The following is a 25057-nucleotide window of genomic DNA, read 5'->3' on the forward strand; positions in this document are numbered from 1 at the left end:
CCCGTTTAGCAGCCATAGTGTGTTTTCTAAATGTGTGACTCTGTTCTGTTTTGTAATTCAGTTCAAGTGTAGGGATTTTAACATTCCCTCTATAAGTGTTAGATTATGATAAGTGTCTTTTTCTGTGTGACTTATTTCACTTAGAATCGTCGTACCTAAATCCATTCATCATGCTGCTACTAGCATTATAACATTGATTTCAAGGCTGAGTGATATTCCATTGTACATACGGACCACGACTTCTTTATCCATTTTTCTCTTTCCTGGGATATTTAAGGTGTAATAAAGTGGAGGTTGTTGTCAACAGAGCAGCCCTAATCTTCGGGGTGCCTCTGTCTTGCTGCTTTTTAGTTTTCCCAATTTATACGCCCATGAATGGAAGGGCCCTATTCTCTCTAAGCTGTGTTTTTTAGATATTTCAGGACACACCGTACACTTCTCCAGAGTGGCTGTTGGCAATTTACATCCCGCCCATCAGCGTAGCAAGGCTCCCATTTCTCCATGGCCTGTCCTGCATTTCTGGTTTTGACACTTTTTTCAGCATGACCATTTTGACCGATGGGAAAGGAGACTTCTTTGTAGCGCTGATTTGCCTTTCCAGGTTGCTTGGTTGGCCAAAAAGGGCGTATGCGTTTTTTCCTGAATATATTCAGGAAAAAACGCATACGCCCTTTTTGGCCAAGGGCAACATTGTCGACGTTTTGCCGCTTTTCATGTGCTTTAAAGGCGATTCGAATGTACCTCCTGAAATCTGTTTCCTGCAATTCTGCCTTGCTTTCAAATCCTCTTCGTTGCCTTCCCTCAATATATTTGGGGATGAGAGTTATCATTTATAACTCTGCAGGTTTGTGAATTGCAGTGCCCCTGAGCTCCGTTTTTCCACTCGCTTTTTTGGGAGCTGGCCGCAAAATCGCAGGACTGCTTCAGGCCCTATTCTGGTTCCGGGTGGGCAGGCTGAGCCTGTGGTTAATTCTTCCTCCTTATGCGAAAATAGAGTGACCTGTGCCTGTCCCAACACCTAGAGCTAGTCTCTCATTGGTTCCCCCTCCTTCTGTTCATCCTCAGGACAAATTGCAACCTGTACGGAACAGTAGGTTAAAGGTGCTGCTGATTCTCCAAGGAGGGAGATTGCTAGTAAAGCGGCTGGAATGGCGAACCCGAGCCCAAGGAGATGAGAAATGAGGTGCGGTTTAGAAACCTTTCTCGATCACACGGTGTACCATCTTCTGGGTTTCTCGTGCATGTGTTTGATGTAGGAAGATGCCCTTGAACCTGGAGATTTGGGACCCACGGGATGGGTACCACGCAGTATTACTTGAAAGGGTCTGCGTTTGCTCACCCAACCTCACCAAACCTCTCAGCCCCAAGAGTGTCCACCCTTATGTCTCATCCAGCTGTGGGTCTAGATATGGTCATTCCAGGTCGCATCACAGCCCCTGAACGAATTTTGTAGGAATTTCTCTCTCTTTCACTGTCTTTGGTTCATGGGTTTTTAAAAGTAATTCATTTTCATAATGGGGTTTAGCTGCTTTTCACTGCTGTGTTTATCCCGCTTTACACCCACTTGACTCACTTACACAGAGATATCAATACATAGGTTTTAGGATTCTTACTAGTCAGATATATTCTTGTGCGGTGAATAGGGGGTGTTGAGTCCAGTTCACTGAGCAAGGAGTAGGCCTTGTCTATTACATGTTGGGTTTATGGAACGGTATCTGAGCTAATTTGAAACCCTTGTTTTATGCATCACCCCACCTCACCTTTCCCGTTTAGCAGCCATAGTGTGTTTTCTAAATGTGTGACTCTGTTCTGTTTTGTAATTCAGTTCAAGTGTAGGGATTTTAACATTCCCTCTATAAGTGTTAGATTATGATAAGTGTCTTTTTCTGTGTGACTTATTTCACTTAGAATCGTCGTACCTAAATCCATTCATCATGCTGCTACTAGCATTATAACATTGATTTCAAGGCTGAGTGATATTCCATTGTACATACGGACCACGACTTCTTTATCCATTTTTCTCTTTCCTGGGATATTTAAGGTGTAATAAAGTGGAGGTTGTTGTCAACAGAGCAGCCCTAATCTTCGGGGTGCCTCTGTCTTGCTGCTTTTTAGTTTTCCCAATTTATACGCCCATGAATGGAAGGGCCCTATTCTCTCTAAGCTGTGTTTTTTAGATATTTCAGGACACACCGTACACTTCTCCAGAGTGGCTGTTGGCAATTTACATCCCGCCCATCAGCGTAGCAAGGCTCCCATTTCTCCATGGCCTGTCCTGCATTTCTGGTTTTGACACTTTTTTCAGCATGACCATTTTGACCGATGGGAAAGGAGACTTCTTTGTAGCGCTGATTTGCCTTTCCAGGTTGCTTGGTTGGCCAAAAAGGGCGTATGCGTTTTTTCCTGAATATATTCAGGAAAAAACGCATACGCCCTTTTTGGCCAAGGGCAACATTGTCGACGTTTTGCCGCTTTTCATGTGCTTTAAAGGCGATTCGAATGTACCTCCTGAAATCTGTTTCCTGCAATTCTGCCTTGCTTTCAAATCCTCTTCGTTGCCTTCCCTCAATATATTTGGGGATGAGAGTTATCATTTATAACTCTGCAGGTTTGTGAATTGCAGTGCCCCTGAGCTCCGTTTTTCCACTCGCTTTTTTGGGAGCTGGCCGCAAAATCGCAGGACTGCTTCAGGCCCTATTCTGGTTCCGGGTGGGCAGGCTGAGCCTGTGGTTAATTCTTCCTCCTTATGCGAAAATAGAGTGACCTGTGCCTGTCCCAACACCTAGAGCTAGTCTCTCATTGGTTCCCCCTCCTTCTGTTCATCCTCAGGACAAATTGCAACCTGTACGGAACAGTAGGTTAAAGGTGCTGCTGATTCTCCAAGGAGGGAGATTGCTAGTAAAGCGGCTGGAATGGCGAACCCGAGCCCAAGGAGATGAGAAATGAGGTGCGGTTTAGAAACCTTTCTCGATCACACGGTGTACCATCTTCTGGGTTTCTCGTGCATGTGTTTGATGTAGGAAGATGCCCTTGAACCTGGAGATTTGGGACCCACGGGATGGGTACCACGCAGTATTACTTGAAAGGGTCTGCGTTTGCTCACCCAACCTCACCAAACCTCTCAGCCCCAAGAGTGTCCACCCTTATGTCTCATCCAGCTGTGGGTCTAGATATGGTCATTCCAGGTCGCATCACAGCCCCTGAACGAATTGTGTAGGAATTTCTCTCTCTTTCACTGTCTTTGGTTCATGGGTTTTTAAAAGTAATTTATTTTCATAATGGGGTTTAGCTGCTTTTCACTGCTGTGTTTATGCCGCTTTACACCCACTAGACTCACTTACACAGAGATATCAATACATAGGTTTTAGGATTCTTACTAGTCAGAGATATTCTTGTGCGGTGAATAGGGGGTGTTGAGTCCAGTTCACTGAGCAAGGAGTAGGTCTTGTCTATTACATATTGGGTTTATGGAACGGTATCTGAGCTAATTTGAAACCCTTGTTTTATGCATCACCCCACCTCCCCTTTCCCGTTCAGCAGCCATAGTGTGATTTCTAAATGTGTGACTCTGTTCTGTTTTGTAATTCAGTTCAAGTGTAGCGATTTTTACATTCCCTCTATCAGTGATATCTCATGATAAGTGTCTTTTTCTGTGTGACTTATTTCACTTAGAATCGTCGTACCTAAATCCACTCATCATGCTGCTACTAGCCTTATGGCATTGATTTCACGGCTGAGTGATATTCCATTGTACATAAGGAGCACAGTTTCTTTATCCATTTTTCTCTTTCCTGGGATATTTAAGGTGTAAAGAAGTGGAGGTTCTTGTCAACAGAGCAGCCCTAAACTTTGGGGTGCCTGTGTCTTGCTGATTTTTAGTTTTCCCAATTTATACGCCCATGAGTGGAAGTGCCCTATGCTCTCTAAGCTGTGTTTTTTAGATGTTCCAGGACACACCGGACACTTCTCCAGAGTGGCTGTTGGCAATTTACATCCCGCCCATCAGCGTAGCAAGGCTCCCACTTCTCCATGGCCTGTCCTGCATTTCTGGTTTTGACACTTTTTTCAGCATGGCCTTCTTGACCGATGGGAAGCGAGGCTTCTTTGTAGCGCTGATTTGCCTTTCCAGGTGGCTTGGTTGGCCAAAAAGGGCGTATGCGTTTTTTCCTGAATATATTCAGGAAAAAACGCATACGCCCTTTTTGGCCAAGGGCAACATTGTCGACGTTTTGCCGCTTTTCATGTGCTTTAAAGGCGATTCGAATCTACCTCCTGAAGTCTGTTTCCTGCAATTCTGCCTTGCTTTCAAATCCTCTTCGTTGCCTTCCCTCAAGATATTTGTGGACGAGAGTTATCATTTATAACTCTGCAGGTTTGTGAATTGCAGTGCCCCTGAGCTCCATTTTTCCACTCGCTTTTTTGGGAGCTGGCCACAAAAGCACAGGATTGCTTGTGGTCCTCTTCTGGTTACGAGGTCACGCTGAGCCTGTGGCTAATGCTTCTTCCTGATGGAAAAATAGAGTGACCTGTGCCTGTCCCAACACCTAGAGCTAGTCTCTCATTGGTTCCCCCTCTTCCCGTTCATCCTCAGGACAAATTGCAACCTGTACGGAACAGGAGGTTAAAGGTGCTGATTCTCCAAGGAGGGAGATTGCTAGTAAAGCGGCTGGAATGGCGAACCCGAGCCCAAGGAGATGAGAAATGAGGTGCGGTTTAGAAACCTTTCCCGATCACACGGTGTACCATCTTCTGGGTTTCTCGAGCATGTGTTTGATGTAGGAAGATGCCCTTGAACCTGGAGATTTGGGACCCACGGGATGGGTACCACGCAGTATTACTTGAAAGGGTCTGCGTTTGCTCACCCAACCTCACCAAACCTCTCAGCCCCAAGAGTGTCCACCCTTAGGTCTCATCCAGCTGTGGGTCTAGATATGGTCATTCCAGGTCGCATCACAGCCCCTGAACGAATTTTGTAGGAATTTCTCTCTCTTTCACTGTCTTTGGTTCATGGGTTTTTAAAAGTAATTCATTTTTCTAATGGGTTTTAGCTGCTTTTCACTGCTGTGTTTATGCCGCTTTACACCCACTTGACTCACTTACACAGAGATATCAATAAATAGGTTTTAGGATTCTTACTAGTCAGATATATTCTTGTGCGGTGAATAGGGGGTGTTGAGTCCAATTCACTGAGCAAGGAGTAGGCCTTGTCTATTACATGTTGGGTTTATGGAACGGTATCTGAGCTAATTTGAAACCCTTGTTTTATGCATCACCCCACCTCACTTTTCCCGTTCAGCAGCCATAGTGTGTTTTCTAAATGTGTGACTCTGTTCTGTTTTGTAATTCAGTTCAAGTGTAGCGATTTTAACATTCCCTCTATAAGTGTTAGATTATGATAAGTGTCTTTTTCTGTGTGACTTATTTCACTTAGAATCGTCGTACCTAAATCCATTCATCATGCTGCTACTTGCATTATAACATTGATTTCAAGGCTGAGTGATATTCCATTGTACATACGGACCACAACTTCTTTATCCATTTTTCTCTTTCCTGGGATATTTAAGGTGTAATAAAGTGGAGGTTGTTGTCAACAGAGCAGCCCTAATCTTCGGGGTGCCTCTGTCTTGCTGCTTTTTAGTTTTCCCAATTTATATGCCCATGAATGGAAGGGCCCTATTCTCTCTAAGCTGTGTTTTTTAGATATTTCAGGACACACCGTACATTTCTCCAGAGTGGCTGTTGGCAATTTACATCCCGCCCATCAGCGTAGCAAGGCTCCCATTTCTCCATGGCCTGTCCTGCATTTCTGGTTTTGACACTTTTTTCAGCATGACCATTTTGACCGATGGGAAAGGAGACTTCTTTGTAGCGCTGATTTGCCTTTCCAGGTTGCTTGGTTGGCCAAAAAGGGCGTATGCGTTTTTTCCTGAATATATTCAGGAAAAAACGCATACGCCCTTTTTGGCCAAGGGCAACATTGTCGACGTTTTGCCGCTTTTCATGTGCTTTAAAGGCGATTCGAATGTACCTCCTGAAATCTGTTTCCTGCAATTCTGCCTTGCTTTCAAATCCTCTTCGTTGCCTTCCCTCAATATATTTGTGGACGAGAGTTATCATTTATAACTCTGCAGGTTTGTGAATTGCAGTGCCCCTGAGTTCCATTTTTCCACTCGCTTTTTTGGGAGCTGGCCACAAAAGCACAGGATTGCTTCTGGCCCTCTTCTGGTTCCGGGGTCAGGCTGAGCCTGTGGCTAATGCTTCTTCCTGATGGAAAAATAGAGTGACCTGTGCCTGTCCCAACACCTAGAGCTAGTCTCTCATTGGTTCCCCCTCTTCCCGTTCATCCTCAGGACAAATTGCAACCTGTACGGAACAGGAGGTTAAAGGTGCTGATTCTCCAAGGAGGGAGATTGCTAGTAAAGCGGCTGGAATGGCGAACCCGAGCCCAAGGAGATGAGAAATGAGGTGCGGTTTAGAAATCTTTCCCGATCACACGGTGTACCATCTTCTGGGTTTCTCGTGCATGTGTTTGATGTAGGAAGATGCCCTTGAACCTGGAGATTTGGGACCCACGGGATGGGTACCACGCAGTATTACTTGAAAGGGTCTGCCTTTGCTCACCCAACCTCACCAAACCTCTCAGCCCCAAGAGTGTCCACCCTTAGGTCTCATCCAGCTGTGGGTCTAGATATGGTCATTCCAGGTTGCATCACAGCCCCTGAACGAATTTTGTAGGAATTTCTCTCTCTTTCACTGTCTTTGGTTCATGGGTTTTTAAAAGTAATTTATTTTCATAATGGGGTTTAGCTGCTTTTCACTGCTGTGTTTATGCCGCTTTACACCCACTTGACTCACTTACACAGAGATATCAATACATAGGTTTTAGGATTCTTACTAGTCAGATATATTCTTGTGCGGTGAATAGGGGGTGTTGAGTCCAGTTCACTGAGCAAGGAGTAGGTCTTGTCTATTACATATTGGGTTTATGGAACGGTATCTGAGCTAATTTGAAACCCTTGTTTTATGCATCACCCCACGTCCCCTTTCCCGTTCAGCAGCCATAGTGTGATTTCTAAATGTGTGACTCTGTTCTGTTTTGTAATTCAGTTCAAGTGTAGCGATTTTTACATTCCCTCTATCAGTGATAGCTTATGATTAGTGTCTTTTTCTGTGTGACTTATTTCACTTAGAATCGTCGTACCTAAATCCACTCATCATGCTGCTACTAGCCTTATGGCATTGATTTCACGGCTGAGTGATATTCCATTGTACATAAGGAGCACAGTTTCTTTATCCATTTTTCTCTTTCCTGGGATATTTAAGGTGTAACGAAGTGGAGGTTCTTGTCAACAGAGCAGCCCTAAACTTTGGGGTGCCTGTGTCTTGCTGATTTTTAGTTTTCCCAATTTATACGCCCATGAGTGGAAGTGCCCTATGCTCTCTAAGCTGTGTTTTTTAGATGTTCCAGGACACACCGGACACTTCTCCAGAGTGGCTGTTGGCAATTTACATCCCGCCCATCAGCGTAGCAAGGCTCGCACTTCTCCATGGCCTGTCCTGCATTTCTGGTTTTGACACTTTTTTCAGCATGGCCCTCTTGACCGATGGGAAGCGAGGCTTCTTTGTAGCGCTGATTTGCCTTTCCAGGTGGCTTGGTTGGCCAAAAAGGGCGTATGCGTTTTTTCCTGAATATATTCAGGAAAAAACGCATATGCCCTTTTTGGCCAAGGGCAACATTGTCGACGTTTTGCCGCTTTTCATGTGCTTTAAAGGCGATTCGAATCTACCTCCTGAAATCTGTTTCCTGCAATTCTGCCTTGCTTTCAAATCCTCTTCGTTGCCTTCCCTCAAGATATTTGTGGACGAGAGTTATCATTTATAACTCTGCAGGTTTGTGAATTGCAGTGCCCCTGAGCTCCATTTTTCCACTCGCTTTTTTGGGAGCTGGCCACAAAAGCACAGGATTGCTTGTGGTCCTCTTCTGGTTACGGGGTCAGGCTGAGCCTGTGGCTAATGCTTCTTCCTGATGGAAAAATAGAGTGACCTGTGCCTGTCCCAACACCTAGAGCTAGTCTCTCATTGGTTCCCCCTCTTCCCGTTCATCCTCAGGACAAATTGCAACCTGTACGGAACAGGAGGTTAAAGGTGCTGATTCTCCAAGGAGGGAGATTGCTAGTAAAGCGGCTGGAATGGCGAACCCGAGCCCAAGGAGATGAGAAATGAGGTGCGGTTTAGAAACCTTTCCCGATCACACGGTGTACCATCTTCTGGGTTTCTCGTGCATGTTTTTGATGTAGGAAGATGCCCTTGAACCTGGAGATTTGGGACCCACGGGATGGGTACCACGCAGTATTACTTGAAAGGGTCTGCGTTTGCTCACCCAACCTCACCAAACCTCTCAGCCCCAAGAGTGTCCACCCTTATGTCTCATCCAGCTGTGGGTCTAGATATGGTCATTCCAGGTCGCATCACAGCCCCTGAACGAATTTTGTAGGAATTTCTCTCTCTTTCACTGTCTTTGGTTCATGGGTTTTTAAAAGTAATTCATTTTCATAATGGGGTTTAGCTGCTTTTCACTGCTGTGTTTATCCCGCTTTACACCCACTTGACTCACTTACACAGAGATATCAATACATAGGTTTTAGGATTCTTACTAGTCAGATATATTCTTGTGCGGTGAATAGGGGGTGTTGAGTCCAGTTCACTGAGCAAGGAGTAGGCCTTGTCTATTACATGTTGGGTTTATGGAACGGTATCTGAGCTAATTTGAAACCCTTGTTTTATGCATCACCCCACCTCACCTTTCCCGTTTAGCAGCCATAGTGTGTTTTCTAAATGTGTGACTCTGTTCTGTTTTGTAATTCAGTTCAAGTGTAGGGATTTTAACATTCCCTCTATAAGTGTTAGATTATGATAAGTGTCTTTTTCTGTGTGACTTATTTCACTTAGAATCGTCGTACCTAAATCCATTCATCATGCTGCTACTAGCATTATAACATTGATTTCAAGGCTGAGTGATATTCCATTGTACATACGGACCACGACTTCTTTATCCATTTTTCTCTTTCCTGGGATATTTAAGGTGTAATAAAGTGGAGGTTGTTGTCAACAGAGCAGCCCTAATCTTCGGGGTGCCTCTGTCTTGCTGCTTTTTAGTTTTCCCAATTTATACGCCCATGAATGGAAGGGCCCTATTCTCTCTAAGCTGTGTTTTTTAGATATTTCAGGACACACCGTACACTTCTCCAGAGTGGCTGTTGGCAATTTACATCCCGCCCATCAGCGTAGCAAGGCTCCCATTTCTCCATGGCCTGTCCTGCATTTCTGGTTTTGACACTTTTTTCAGCATGACCATTTTGACCGATGGGAAAGGAGACTTCTTTGTAGCGCTGATTTGCCTTTCCAGGTTGCTTGGTTGGCCAAAAAGGGCGTATGCGTTTTTTCCTGAATATATTCAGGAAAAAACGCATACGCCCTTTTTGGCCAAGGGCAACATTGTCGACGTTTTGCCGCTTTTCATGTGCTTTAAAGGCGATTCGAATGTACCTCCTGAAATCTGTTTCCTGCAATTCTGCCTTGCTTTCAAATCCTCTTCGTTGCCTTCCCTCAATATATTTGGGGATGAGAGTTATCATTTATAACTCTGCAGGTTTGTGAATTGCAGTGCCCCTGAGCTCCGTTTTTCCACTCGCTTTTTTGGGAGCTGGCCGCAAAATCGCAGGACTGCTTCAGGCCCTATTCTGGTTCCGGGTGGGCAGGCTGAGCCTGTGGTTAATTCTTCCTCCTTATGCGAAAATAGAGTGACCTGTGCCTGTCCCAACACCTAGAGCTAGTCTCTCATTGGTTCCCCCTCCTTCTGTTCATCCTCAGGACAAATTGCAACCTGTACGGAACAGTAGGTTAAAGGTGCTGCTGATTCTCCAAGGAGGGAGATTGCTAGTAAAGCGGCTGGAATGGCGAACCCGAGCCCAAGGAGATGAGAAATGAGGTGCGGTTTAGAAACCTTTCTCGATCACACGGTGTACCATCTTCTGGGTTTCTCGTGCATGTGTTTGATGTAGGAAGATGCCCTTGAACCTGGAGATTTGGGACCCACGGGATGGGTACCACGCAGTATTACTTGAAAGGGTCTGCGTTTGCTCACCCAACCTCACCAAACCTCTCAGCCCCAAGAGTGTCCACCCTTATGTCTCATCCAGCTGTGGGTCTAGATATGGTCATTCCAGGTCGCATCACAGCCCCTGAACGAATTTTGTAGGAATTTCTCTCTCTTTCACTGTCTTTGGTTCATGGGTTTTTAAAAGTAATTCATTTTCATAATGGGGTTTAGCTGCTTTTCACTGCTGTGTTTATGCCGCTTTACACCCACTTGACTCACTTACACAGAGATATCAATACATAGGTTTTAGGATTCTTACTAGTCAGATATATTCTTGTGCGGTGAATAGGGGGTGTTGAGTCCAGTTCACTGAGCAAGGAGTAGGCCTTGTCTATTACATGTTGGGTTTATGGAACGGTATCTGAGCTAATTTGAAACCCTTGTTTTATGCATCACCCCACCTCACCTTTCCCGTTTAGCAGCCATAGTGTGTTTTCTAAATGTGTGACTCTGTTCTGTTTTGTAATTCAGTTCAAGTGTAGGGATTTTAACATTCCCTCTATAAGTGTTAGATTATGATAAGTGTCTTTTTCTGTGTGACTTATTTCACTTAGAATCGTCGTACCTAAATCCATTCATCATGCTGCTACTAGCATTATAACATTGATTTCAAGGCTGAGTGATATTCCATTGTACATACGGACCACGACTTCTTTATCCATTTTTCTCTTTCCTGGGATATTTAAGGTGTAATAAAGTGGAGGTTGTTGTCAACAGAGCAGCCCTAATCTTCGGGGTGCCTCTGTCTTGCTGCTTTTTAGTTTTCCCAATTTATACGCCCATGAATGGAAGGGCCCTATTCTCTCTAAGCTGTGTTTTTTAGATATTTCAGGACACACCGTACACTTCTCCAGAGTGGCTGTTGGCAATTTACATCCCGCCCATCAGCGTAGCAAGGCTCCCATTTCTCCATGGCCTGTCCTGCATTTCTGGTTTTGACACTTTTTTCAGCATGACCATTTTGACCGATGGGAAAGGAGACTTCTTTGTAGCGCTGATTTGCCTTTCCAGGTTGCTTGGTTGGCCAAAAAGGGCGTATGCGTTTTTTCCTGAATATATTCAGGAAAAAACGCATACGCCCTTTTTGGCCAAGGGCAACATTGTCGACGTTTTGCCGCTTTTCATGTGCTTTAAAGGCGATTCGAATGTACCTCCTGAAATCTGTTTCCTGCAATTCTGCCTTGCTTTCAAATCCTCTTCGTTGCCTTCCCTCAATATATTTGGGGATGAGAGTTATCATTTATAACTCTGCAGGTTTGTGAATTGCAGTGCCCCTGAGCTCCGTTTTTCCACTCGCTTTTTTGGGAGCTGGCCGCAAAATCGCAGGACTGCTTCAGGCCCTATTCTGGTTCCGGGTGGGCAGGCTGAGCCTGTGGTTAATTCTTCCTCCTTATGCGAAAATAGAGTGACCTGTGCCTGTCCCAACACCTAGAGCTAGTCTCTCATTGGTTCCCCCTCCTTCTGTTCATCCTCAGGACAAATTGCAACCTGTACGGAACAGTAGGTTAAAGGTGCTGCTGATTCTCCAAGGAGGGAGATTGCTAGTAAAGCGGCTGGAATGGCGAACCCGAGCCCAAGGAGATGAGAAATGAGGTGCGGTTTAGAAACCTTTCTCGATCACACGGTGTACCATCTTCTGGGTTTCTCGTGCATGTGTTTGATGTAGGAAGATGCCCTTGAACCTGGAGATTTGGGACCCACGGGATGGGTACCACGCAGTATTACTTGAAAGGGTCTGCGTTTGCTCACCCAACCTCACCAAACCTCTCAGCCCCAAGAGTGTCCACCCTTATGTCTCATCCAGCTGTGGGTCTAGATATGGTCATTCCAGGTCGCATCACAGCCCCTGAACGAATTGTGTAGGAATTTCTCTCTCTTTCACTGTCTTTGGTTCATGGGTTTTTAAAAGTAATTTATTTTCATAATGGGGTTTAGCTGCTTTTCACTGCTGTGTTTATGCCGCTTTACACCCACTAGACTCACTTACACAGAGATATCAATACATAGGTTTTAGGATTCTTACTAGTCAGAGATATTCTTGTGCGGTGAATAGGGGGTGTTGAGTCCAGTTCACTGAGCAAGGAGTAGGTCTTGTCTATTACATATTGGGTTTATGGAACGGTATCTGAGCTAATTTGAAACCCTTGTTTTATGCATCACCCCACCTCCCCTTTCCCGTTCAGCAGCCATAGTGTGATTTCTAAATGTGTGACTCTGTTCTGTTTTGTAATTCAGTTCAAGTGTAGCGATTTTTACATTCCCTCTATCAGTGATATCTCATGATAAGTGTCTTTTTCTGTGTGACTTATTTCACTTAGAATCGTCGTACCTAAATCCACTCATCATGCTGCTACTAGCCTTATGGCATTGATTTCACGGCTGAGTGATATTCCATTGTACATAAGGAGCACAGTTTCTTTATCCATTTTTCTCTTTCCTGGGATATTTAAGGTGTAAAGAAGTGGAGGTTCTTGTCAACAGAGCAGCCCTAAACTTTGGGGTGCCTGTGTCTTGCTGATTTTTAGTTTTCCCAATTTATACGCCCATGAGTGGAAGTGCCCTATGCTCTCTAAGCTGTGTTTTTTAGATGTTCCAGGACACACCGGACACTTCTCCAGAGTGGCTGTTGGCAATTTACATCCCGCCCATCAGCGTAGCAAGGCTCCCACTTCTCCATGGCCTGTCCTGCATTTCTGGTTTTGACACTTTTTTCAGCATGGCCTTCTTGACCGATGGGAAGCGAGGCTTCTTTGTAGCGCTGATTTGCCTTTCCAGGTGGCTTGGTTGGCCAAAAAGGGCGTATGCGTTTTTTCCTGAATATATTCAGGAAAAAACGCATACGCCCTTTTTGGCCAAGGGCAACATTGTCGACGTTTTGCCGCTTTTCATGTGCTTTAAAGGCGATTCGAATCTACCTCCTGAAATCTGTTTCCTGCAATTCTGCCTTGCTTTCAAATCCTCTTCGTTGCCTTCCCTCAAGATATTTGTGGACGATAGTTACCATTTATAACTCTGCAGGTTTGTGAATTGCAGTGCCCCTGAGCTCCATTTTTCCACTCGCTTTTTTGGGAGCTGGCCACAAAAGCACAGGATTGCTTCTGGCCCTCTTCTGGTTCCGGGGTCAGGCTGAGCCTGTGGCCAATGCTTCTTCCTGATGGAAAAATAGAGTGACCTGTGCCTGTCCCAACACCTAGAGCTAGTCTCTCATTGGTTCCCCCTCTTTCCGTTCATCCTCAGGACAAATTGCACCCTGTACGGAACAGGAGGTTAAAGGTGCTGATTCTCCAAGGAGGGAGATTGCTAGTAAAGCGGCTGGAATGGCGAACCCGAGCCCAAGGAGATGAGAAATGAGGTGCGGTTTAGAAACCTTTCCCGATCACACGGTGTACCATCTTCTGGGTTTCTCGTGCATGTGTTTGATGTAGGAAGATGCCCTTGAACCTGGAGATTTGGGACCCACGGGATGGGTACCACGCAGTATTACTTGAAAGGGTCTGCGTTTGCTCACCCAACCTCACCAAACCTCTCAGCCCCAAGAGTGTCCACCCTTATGTCTCATCCAGCTGTCGGTCTAGATATGGTCATTCCAGGTCGCATCACAGCCCCTGAACGAATTTTGTAGGAATTTCTCTCTCTTTCACTGTCTTTGGTTCATGGGTTTTTAAAAGTAATTTATTTTCATAATGGGGTTTAGCTGCTTTTCACTGCTGTGTTTATGCCGCTTTACACCCACTTGACTCACTTACACAGAGATATCAATACATAGGTTTTAGGATTCTTACTAGTCAGATATATTCTTGTGCGGTGAATAGGGGGTGTTGAGTCCAGTTCACTGAGCAAGGAGTAGGTCTTGTCTATTACATATTGGGTTTATGGAACGGTATCTGAGCTAATTTGAAACCCTTCTTTTATGCATCACCCCACCTCCCCTTTCCCGTTCAGCAGCCATAGTGTGATTTCTAAATGTGTGACTCTGTTCTGTTTTGTAATTCAGTTCAAGTGTAGCGATTTTTACATTCCCTCTATAAGTGATATCTCATGATAAGTGTCTTTTTCTGTGTGACTTATTTCACTTAGAATCGTCGTACCTAAATCCACTCATCATGCTGCTACTAGCCTTATGGCATTGATTTCACGGCTGAGTGATATTCCATTGTACATAAGGAGCACAGTTTCTTTATCCATTTTTCTCTTTCCTGGGATATTTAAGGTGTAACGAAGTGGAGGTTCTTGCCAACAGAGCAGCCCTAAACTTTGGGGTGCCTGTGTCTTGCTGATTTTTAGTTTTCCCAATTTATACGCCCATGAGTGGAAGTGCCCTATGCTCTCTAAGCTGTGTTTTTTAGATGTTCCAGGACACACCGGACACTTCTCCAGAGTGGCTGTTGGCAATTTACATCCCGCCCATCAGCGTAGCAAGGCTCGCACTTCTCCATGGCCTGTCCTGCATTTCTGGTTTTGACACTTTTTTCAGCATGGCCCTCTTGACCGATGGGAAGCGAGGCTTCTTTGTAGCGCTGATTTGCCTTTCCAGGTGGCTTGGTTGGCCAAAAAGGGCGTATGCGTTTTTTCCTGAATATATTCAGGAAAAAACGCATACGCCCTTTTTGGCCAAGGGCAACATTGTCGACGTTTTGCCGCTTTTCATGTGCTTTAAAGGCGATTCGAATCTACCTCCTGAAGTCTGTTTCCTGCAATTCTGCCTTGCTTTCAAATCCTCTTCGTTGCCTTCCCTCAAGATATTTGTGGACGAGAGTTATCATTTATAACTCTGCAGGTTTGTGAATTGCAGTGCCCCTGAGCTCCATTTTTCCACTCGCTTTTTTGGGAGCTGGCCACAAAAGCACAGGATTGCTTCTGGCCCTCTTCTGGTTTCGGGGTCAGGCTGAGCCTGTGGCTAATGCTTCTTCCTGATGGAAAAATAGAGTGACCTGTGCCTGTCCCAACACCTAGAGCTAGTCTCTCATTGGTTCCCCCTCTTCCCGTTCATCCTCAGGACAAATTGCATCCTGTACGGAACAGGAGGTTAAAGGTGCTGATTCTCCAAGGAGGGAGATTGCTAGTAAAGCGGCTGGAATGGCGAACCCGAGCCCAAGGAGATGAGAAATGAGGTGCGGTTTAGAAACCTTTCCCGATCACACGGTGTACCATCTTCTGGGTTTCTCGTGCATGTGTTTGATGTAGGAAGATGCCCTTGAACCTGGAGATTTGGGACCCACGGGATGGGTACCACGCAGTATTACTTGAAAGGGTCTGCGTTTGCTCACCCAACCTCACCAAACCTCTCAGCCCCAAGAGTGTCCACCCTTAGGTCTCATCCAGCTGTGGGTCTAGATATGGTCATTCCAGGTTGCATCACAGCCCCTGAACGAATTTTGTAGGAATTTCTCTCTCTTTCACTGTCTTTGGTTCATGGGTTTTTAAAAGTAATTTATTTTCATAATGGGGTTTAGCTGCTTTTCACTGCTGTGTTTATGCCGCTTTACACCCACTTGACTCACTTACACAGAGATATGAATACATAGGTTTTAGGATTCTTACTAGTCAGATATATTCTTGTGAGGTGAATAGGGGGTGTTGAGTCCAGTTCACTGAGCAAGGAGTAGGTCTTGTCTATTACATATTGGGTTTATGGAACGGTATCTGAGCTTATTTGAAACCCTTGTTTTATGCATCACCCCACCTCCCCTTTCCCGTTCAGCAGCCATAGTGTGATTTCTAAATGTGTGACTCTGTTCTGTTTTGTAATTCAGTTCAAGTGTAGCGATTTTTACATTCCCTCTATCAGTGATAGCTTATGATAAGTGTCTTTTTCTGTGTGACTTATTTCACTTAGAATCGTCGTACCTAAATCCACTCATCATGCTGCTACTAGCCTTATGGCACTGATTTCTCGGCTGAGTGATATTCCATTGTACATAAGGAGCACAGTTTCTTTATCCATTTTTCTCTTTCCTGGGATATTTAAGGTGTAACGAAGTGGAGGTTCTTGTCAACAGAGCAGCCCTAAACTTTGGGGTGCCTGTGTCTTGCTGATTTTTAGTTTTCCCAATTTATACGCCCATGAGTGGAAGTGCCCTATGCTCTCTAAGCTGTGTTTTTTAGATGTTCCAGGACACACCGGACACTTCTCCAGAGTGGCTGTTGGCAATTTACATCCCGCCCATCAGCGTAGCAAGGCTCCCACTTCTCCATGGCCTGTCCTGCATTTCTGGTTTTGACACTTTTTTCAGCATGGCCCTCTTGACCGATGGGAAGCGAGGCTTCTTTGTAGCGCTGATTTGCCTTTCCAGGTGGCTTGGTTGGCCAAAAAGGGCGTATGCGTTTTTTCCTGAATATATTCAGGAAAAAACGCATATGCCCTTTTTGGCCAAGGGCAACATTGTCGACGTTTTGCCGCTTTTCATGTGCTTTAAAGGCGATTCGAATCTACCTCCTGAAATCTGTTTCCTGCAATTCTGCCTTGCTTTCAAATCCTCTTCGTTGCCTTCCCTCAAGATATTTGTGGACGAGAGTTATCATTTATAACTCTGCAGGTTTGTGAATTGCAGTGCCCCTGAGCTCCATTTTTCCACTCGCTTTTTTGGGAGCTGGCCACAAAAGTACAGGATTGCTTCTGGCCCTCTTCTGGTTACGGGGTCAGGCTGAGCCTGTGGCTAATGCTTCTTCCTGATGGAAAAATAGAGTGACCTGTGCCTGTCCCAACACCTAGAGCTAGTCTCTCATTGGTTCCCCCTCTTCCCGTTCATCCTCAGGACAAATTGCAACCTGTACGGAACAGGAGGTTAAAGGTGCTGATTCTCCAAGGAGGGAGATTGCTAGTAAAGCGGCTGGAATGGCGAACCCGAGCCCAAGGAGATGAGAAATGAGGTGCGGTTTAGAAACCTTTCCCGATCACACGGTGTACCATCTTCTGGGTTTCTCGTGCATGTTTTTGATGTAGGAAGATGCCCTTGAACCTGGAGATTTGGGACCCACGGGATGGGTACCACGCAGTATTACTTGAAAGGGTCTGCGTTTGCTCACCCAACCTCACCAAACCTCTCAGCCCCAAGAGTGTCCACCCTTATATCTCATCCAGCTGTGGGTCTAGATATGGTCATTCCAGGTCGCATCACAGCCCCTGAACGAATTTTGTAGGAATTTCTCTCTCTTTCACTGTCTTTGGTTCATGGGTTTTTAAAAGTAATTCATTTTCATAATGGGGTTTAGCTGCTTTTCACTGCTGTGTTTATGCCGCTTTACACCCACTTGACTCACTTACACAGAGATATCAATACATAGGTTTTAGGATTCTTACTAGTCAGATATATTCTTGTGCGGTGAATAGGGGGTGTTGAGTCCAGTTCACTGAGCAAGGAGTAGGCCTTGTCTATTACATGTTGGGTTTATGGAACGGTATCTGAGCTAATTTGAAACCCTTGTTTTATGCATCACCCCACCTCACCTTTCCCGTTTAGCAGCCATAGTGTGTTTTCTAAATGTGTGACTCTGTTCTGTTGTGTAATTCAGTTCAAGTGTAGGGATTTTAACATTCCCTCTATAAGTGTTAGATTATGATAAGTGTCTTTTTCTGTGTGACTTATTTCACTTAGAATCGTCGTACCTAAATCCATTCATCATGCTGCTACTAGCATTATAACATTGATTTCAAGGCTGAGTGATATTCCATTGTACATACGGACCACGACTTCTTTATCCATTTTTCTCTTTCCTGGGATATTTAAGGTGTAATAAAGTGGAGGTTGTTGTCAACAGAGCAGCCCTAATCTTCGGGGTGCCTCTGTCTTGCTGCTTTTTAGTTTTCCCAATTTATACGCCCATGAATGGAAGGGCCCTATTCTCTCTAAGCTGTGTTTTTTAGATATTTCAGGACACACCGTACACTTCTCCAGAGTGGCTGTTGGCAATTTACATCCCGCCCATCAGCGTAGCAAGGCTCCCATTTCTCCATGGCCTGTCCTGCATTTCTGGTTTTGACACTTTTTTCAGCATGACCATTTTGACCGATGGGAAAGGAGACTTCTTTGTAGCGCTGATTTGCCTTTCCAGGTTGCTTGGTTGGCCAAAAAGGGCGTATGCGTTTTTTCCTGAATATATTCAGGAAAAAACGCATACGCCCTTTTTGGCCAAGGGCAACATTGTCGACGTTTTGCCGCTTTTCATGTGCTTTAAAGGCGATTCGAATGTACCTCCTGAAATCTGTTTCCTGCAATTCTGCCTTGCTTTCAAATCCTCTTCGTTGCCTTCCCTCAATATATTTGGGGATGAGAGTTATCATTTATAACTCTGCAGGTTTGTGAATTGCAGTGCCCCTGAGCTCCGTTTTTCCACTCGCTTTTTTGGGAGCTGGCCGCAAAATCGCAGGACTGCTTCAGGCCCTATTCTGGTTCCGGGTGGGCAGGCTGAGCCTGTGGTTAATTCTTCCTCCTTATGCGAAAATAGAGTGACCTGTGCCTGTCCCAACACCTAGAGCTAGTCTCTCATTGGTTCCCCCTCCTTCTGTTCATCCTCAGGACAAATTGCAACCTGTACGGAACAGAAGGTTAAAGGTGCTGCTGATTCTCCAAGGAGGGAGATTGCTAGTAAAGCGGCTGGAATGGCGAACCCGAGCCCAAGGAGATGAGAAATGAGGTGCGGTTTAGAAACCTTTCTCGATCACACGGTGTACCATCTTCTGGGTTTCTCGTGCATGTGTTTGATGTAGGAAGATGCCCTTGAACCTGGAGATTTGGGACCCACGGGATGGGTACCACGCAGTATTACTTGAAAGGGTCTGCGTTTGCTCACCCAACCTCACCTAACCTCTCAGCCCCAAGAGTGTCCACCCTTATGTCTCATCCAGCTGTGGGTCTAGATATGGTCATTCCAGGTCGCATCACAGCCCCTGAACGAATTTTGTAGGAATTTCTCTCTCTTTCACTGTCTTTGGTTCATGGGTTTTTAAAAGTAATTTATTTTCATAATGGGGTTTAGCTGCTTTTCACTGCTGTGTTTATGCCGCTTTACACCCACTAGACTCACTTACACAGAGATATCAATACATAGGTTTTAGGATTCTTACTAGTCAGATATATTCTTGTGCGGTGAATAGGGGGTGTTGAGTCCAGTTCACTGAGCAAGGAGTAGGTCTTGTCTATTACATATTGGGTTTATGGAACGGTATCTGAGCTAATTTGAAACCCTTGTTTTATGCATCACCCCACCTCCCCTTTCCCGTTCAGCAGCCATAGTGTGATTTCTAAATGTGTGACTCTGTTCTGTTTTGTAATTCAGTTCAAGTGTAGCGATTTTTACATTCCCTCTATCAGTGATAGCTTATGATAAGTGTCTTTTTCTGTGTGACTTATTTCACTTAGAATCGTCGTACCTAAATCCACTCATCATGCTGCTACTAGCCTTATGGCATTGATTTCACGGCTGAGTGATATTCCATTGTACATAAGGAGCACAGTTTCTTTATCCATTTTTCTCTTTCCTGGGATATTTAAGGTGTAACGAAGTGGAGGTTCTTGTCAACAGAGCAGCCCTAAACTTTGGGGTGCCTGTGTCTTGCTGATTTTTAGTTTTCCCAATTTATACGCCCATGAGTGGAAGTGCCCTATGCTCTCTAAGCTGTGTTTTTTAGATGTTCCAGGACACACCGGACACTTCTCCAGAGTGGCTGTTGGCAATTTACATCCCGCCCATCAGCGTAGCAAGGCTCCCACTTCTCCATGGCCTGTCCTGCATTTCTGGTTTTGACACTTTTTTCAGCATGGCCCTCTTGACCGATGGGAAGCGAGGCTTCTTTGTAGCGCTGATTTGCCTTTCCAGGTGGCTTGGTTGGCCAAAAAGGGCGTATGCGTTTTTTCCTGAATATATTCAGGAAAAAACGCATATGCCCTTTTTGGCCAAGGGCAACATTGTCGACGTTTTGCCGCTTTTCATGTGCTTTAAAGGCGATTCGAATCTACCTCCTGAAATCTGTTTCCTGCAATTCTGCCTTGCTTTCAAATCCTCTTCGTTGCCTTCCCTCAAGATATTTGTGGACGAGAGTTATCATTTATAACTCTGCAGGTTTGTGAATTGCAGTGCCCCTGAGCTCCATTTTTCCACTCGCTTTTTTGGGAGCTGGCCACAAAAGTACAGGATTGCTTCTGGCCCTCTTCTGGTTACGGGGTCAGGCTGAGCCTGTGGCTAATGCTTCTTCCTGATGGAAAAATAGAGTGACCTGTGCCTGTCCCAACACCTAGAGCTAGTCTCTCATTGGTTCCCCCTCTTCCCGTTCATCCTCAGGACAAATTGCAACCTGTACGGAACAGGAGGTTAAAGGTGCTGATTCTCCAAGGAGGGAGATTGCTAGTAAAGCGGCTGGAATGGCGAACCCGAGCCCAAGGAGATGAGAAATGAGGTGCGGTTTAGAAACCTTTCCCGATCACACGGTGTACCATCTTCTGGGTTTCTCGTGCATGTTTTTGATGTAGGAAGATGCCCTTGAACCTGGAGATTTGGGACCCACGGGATGGGTACCACGCAGTATTACTTGAAAGGGTCTGCGTTTGCTCACCCAACCTCACCAAACCTCTCAGCCCCAAGAGTGTCCACCCTTATATCTCATCCAGCTGTGGGTCTAGATATGGTCATTCCAGGTCGCATCACAGCCCCTGAACGAATTTTGTAGGAATTTCTCTCTCTTTCACTGTCTTTGGTTCATGGGTTTTTAAAAGTAATTCATTTTCATAATGGGGTTTAGCTGCTTTTCACTGCTGTGTTTATGCCGCTTTACACCCACTTGACTCACTTACACAGAGATATCAATACATAGGTTTTAGGATTCTTACTAGTCAGATATATTCTTGTGCGGTGAATAGGGGGTGTTGAGTCCAGTTCACTGAGCAAGGAGTAGGCCTTGCCTATTACATGTTGGGTTTATGGAACGGTATCTGAGCTAATTTGAAACCCTTGTTTTATGCATCACCCCACCTCACCTTTCCCGTTTAGCAGCCATAGTGTGTTTTCTAAATGTGTGACTCTGTTCTGTTGTGTAATTCAGTTCAAGTGTAGGGATTTTAACATTCCCTCTATAAGTGTTAGATTATGATAAGTGTCTTTTTCTGTGTGACTTATTTCACTTAGAATCGTCGTACCTAAATCCATTCATCATGCTGCTACTAGCATTATAACATTGATTTCAAGGCTGAGTGATATTCCATTGTACATACGGACCACGACTTCTTTATCCATTTTTCTCTTTCCTGGGATATTTAAGGTGTAATAAAGTGGAGGTTGTTGTCAACAGAGCAGCCCTAATCTTCGGGGTGCCTCTGTCTTGCTGCTTTTTAGTTTTCCCAATTTATACGCCCATGAATGGAAGGGCCCTATTCTCTCTAAGCTGTGTTTTTTAGATATTTCAGGACACACCGTACACTTCTCCAGAGTGGCTGTTGGCAATTTACATCCCGCCCATCAGCGTAGCAAGGCTCCCATTTCTCCATGGCCTGTCCTGCATTTCTGGTTTTGACACTTTTTTCAGCATGACCATTTTGACCGATGGGAAAGGAGACTTCTTTGTAGCGCTGATTTGCCTTTCCAGGTTGCTTGGTTGGCCAAAAAGGGCGTATGCGTTTTTTCCTGAATATATTCAGGAAAAAACGCATACGCCCTTTTTGGCCAAGGGCAACATTGTCGACGTTTTGCCGCTTTTCATGTGCTTTAAAGGCGATTCGAATGTACCTCCTGAAATCTGTTTCCTGCAATTCTGCCTTGCTTTCAAATCCTCTTCGTTGCCTTCCCTCAATATATTTGGGGATGAGAGTTATCATTTATAACTCTGCAGGTTTGTGAATTGCAGTGCCCCTGAGCTCCGTTTTTCCACTCGCTTTTTTGGGAGCTGGCCGCAAAATCGCAGGACTGCTTCAGGCCCTATTCTGGTTCCGGGTGGGCAGGCTGAGCCTGTGGTTAATTCTTCCTCCTTATGCGAAAATAGAGTGACCTGTGCCTGTCCCAACACCTAGAGCTAGTCTCTCATTGGTTCCCCCTCCTTCTGTTCATCCTCAGGACAAATTGCAACCTGTACGGAACAGAAGGTTAAAGGTGCTGCTGATTCTCCAAGGAGGGAGATTGCTAGTAAAGCGGCTGGAATGGCGAACCCGAGCCCAAGGAGATGAGAAATGAGGTGCGGTTTAGAAACCTTTCTCGATCACACGGTGTACCATCTTCTGGGTTTCTCGTGCATGTGTTTGATGTAGGAAGATGCCCTTGAACCTGGAGATTTGGGACCCACGGGATGGGTACCACGCAGTATTACTTGAAAGGGTCTGCGTTTGCTCACCCAACCTCACCTAACCTCTCAGCCCCAAGAGTGTCCACCCTTATGTCTCATCCAGCTGTGGGTCTAGATATGGTCATTCCAGGTCGCATCACAGCCCCTGAACGAATTTTGTAGGAATTTCTCTCTCTTTCACTGTCTTTGGTTCATGGGTTTTTAAAAGTAATTTATTTTCATAATGGGGTTTAGCTGCTTTTCACTGCTGTGTTTATGCCGCTTTACACCCACTAGACTCACTTACACAGAGATATCAATACATAGGTTTTAGGATTCTTACTAGTCAGATATATTCTTGTGCGGTGAATAGGGGGTGTTGAGTCCAGTTCACTGAGCAAGGAGTAGGTCTTGTCTATTACATATTGGGTTTATGGAACGGTATCTGAGCTAATTTGAAACCCTTGTTTTATGCATCACCCCACCTCCCCTTTCCCGTTCAGCAGCCATAGTGTGATTTCTAAATGTGTGACTCTGTTCTGTTTTGTAATTCAGTTCAAGTGTAGCGATTTTTACATTCCCTCTATCAGTGATAGCTTATGATAAGTGTCTTTTTCTGTGTGACTTATTTCACTTAGAATCGTCGTACCTAAATCCACTCATCATGCTGCTACTAGCCTTATGGCATTGATTTCACGGCTGAGTGATATTCCATTGTACATAAGGAGCACAGTTTCTTTATCCATTTTTCTCTTTCCTGGGATATTTAAGGTGTAACGAAGTGGAGGTTCTTGTCAACAGAGCAGCCCTAAACTTTGGGGTGCCTGTGTCTTGCTGATTTTTAGTTTTCCCAATTTATACGCCCATGAGTGGAAGTGCCCTATGCTCTCTAAGCTGTGTTTTTTAGATGTTCCAGGACACACCGGACACTTCTCCAGAGTGGCTGTTGGCAATTTACATCCCGCCCATCAGCGTAGCAAGGCTCCCACTTCTCCATGGCCTGTCCTGCATTTCTGGTTTTGACACTTTTTTCAGCATGGCCCTCTTGACCGATGGGAAGCGAGGCTTCTTTGTAGCGCTGATTTGCCTTTCCAGGTGGCTTGGTTGGCCAAAAAGGGCGTATGCGTTTTTTCCTGAATATATTCAGGAAAAAACGCATATGCCCTTTTTGGCCAAGGGCAACATTGTCGACGTTTTGCCGCTTTTCATGTGCTTTAAAGGCGATTCGAATCTACCTCCTGAAATCTGTTTCCTGCAATTCTGCCTTGCTTTCAAATCCTCTTCGTTGCCTTCCCTCAAGATATTTGTGGACGAGAGTTATCATTTATAACTCTGCAGGTTTGTGAATTGCAGTGCCCCTGAGCTCCATTTTTCCACTCGCTTTTTTGGGAGCTGGCCACAAAAGTACAGGATTGCTTCTGGCCCTCTTCTGGTTACGGGGTCAGGCTGAGCCTGTGGCTAATGCTTCTTCCTGATGGAAAAATAGAGTGACCTGTGCCTGTCCCAACACCTAGAGCTAGTCTCTCATTGGTTCCCCCTCTTCCCGTTCATCCTCAGGACAAATTGCAACCTGTACGGAACAGGAGGTTAAAGGTGCTGATTCTCCAAGGAGGGAGATTGCTAGTAAAGCGGCTGGAATGGCGAACCCGAGCCCAAGGAGATGAGAAATGAGGTGCGGTTTAGAAACCTTTCCCGATCACACGGTGTACCATCTTCTGGGTTTCTCGTGCATGTTTTTGATGTAGGAAGATGCCCTTGAACCTGGAGATTTGGGACCCACGGGATGGGTACCACGCAGTATTACTTGAAAGGGTCTGCGTTTGCTCACCCAACCTCACCAAACCTCTCAGCCCCAAGAGTGTCCACCCTTATATCTCATCCAGCTGTGGGTCTAGATATGGTCATTCCAGGTCGCATCACAGCCCCTGAACGAATTTTGTAGGAATTTCTCTCTCTTTCACTGTCTTTGGTTCATGGGTTTTTAAAAGTAATTCATTTTCATAATGGGGTTTAGCTGCTTTTCACTGCTGTGTTTATGCCGCTTTACACCCACTTGACTCACTTACACAGAGATATCAATACATAGGTTTTAGGATTCTTACTAGTCAGATATATTCTTGTGCGGTGAATAGGGGGTGTTGAGTCCAGTTCACTGAGCAAGGAGTAGGCCTTGCCTATTACATGTTGGGTTTATGGAACGGTATCTGAGCTAATTTGAAACCCTTGTTTTATGCATCACCCCACCTCACCTTTCCCGTTTAGCAGCCATAGTGTGTTTTCTAAATGTGTGACTCTGTTCTGTTGTGTAATTCAGTTCAAGTGTAGGGATTTTAACATTCCCTCTATAAGTGTTAGATTATGATAAGTGTCTTTTTCTGTGTGACTTATTTCACTTAGAATCGTCGTACCTAAATCCATTCATCATGCTGCTACTAGCATTATAACATTGATTTCAAGGCTGAGTGATATTCCATTGTACATACGGACCACGACTTCTTTATCCATTTTTCTCTTTCCTGGGATATTTAAGGTGTAATAAAGTGGAGGTTGTTGTCAACAGAGCAGCCCTAATCTTCGGGGTGCCTCTGTCTTGCTGCTTTTTAGTTTTCCCAATTTATACGCCCATGAATGGAAGGGCCCTATTCTCTCTAAGC

This window comes from Balaenoptera borealis, assembly GCF_965194805.1.
Source record: "Balaenoptera borealis genome assembly, chromosome: 4".
NCBI classification, from domain to species: Eukaryota; Metazoa; Chordata; class Mammalia; order Artiodactyla; family Balaenopteridae; genus Balaenoptera; species Balaenoptera borealis.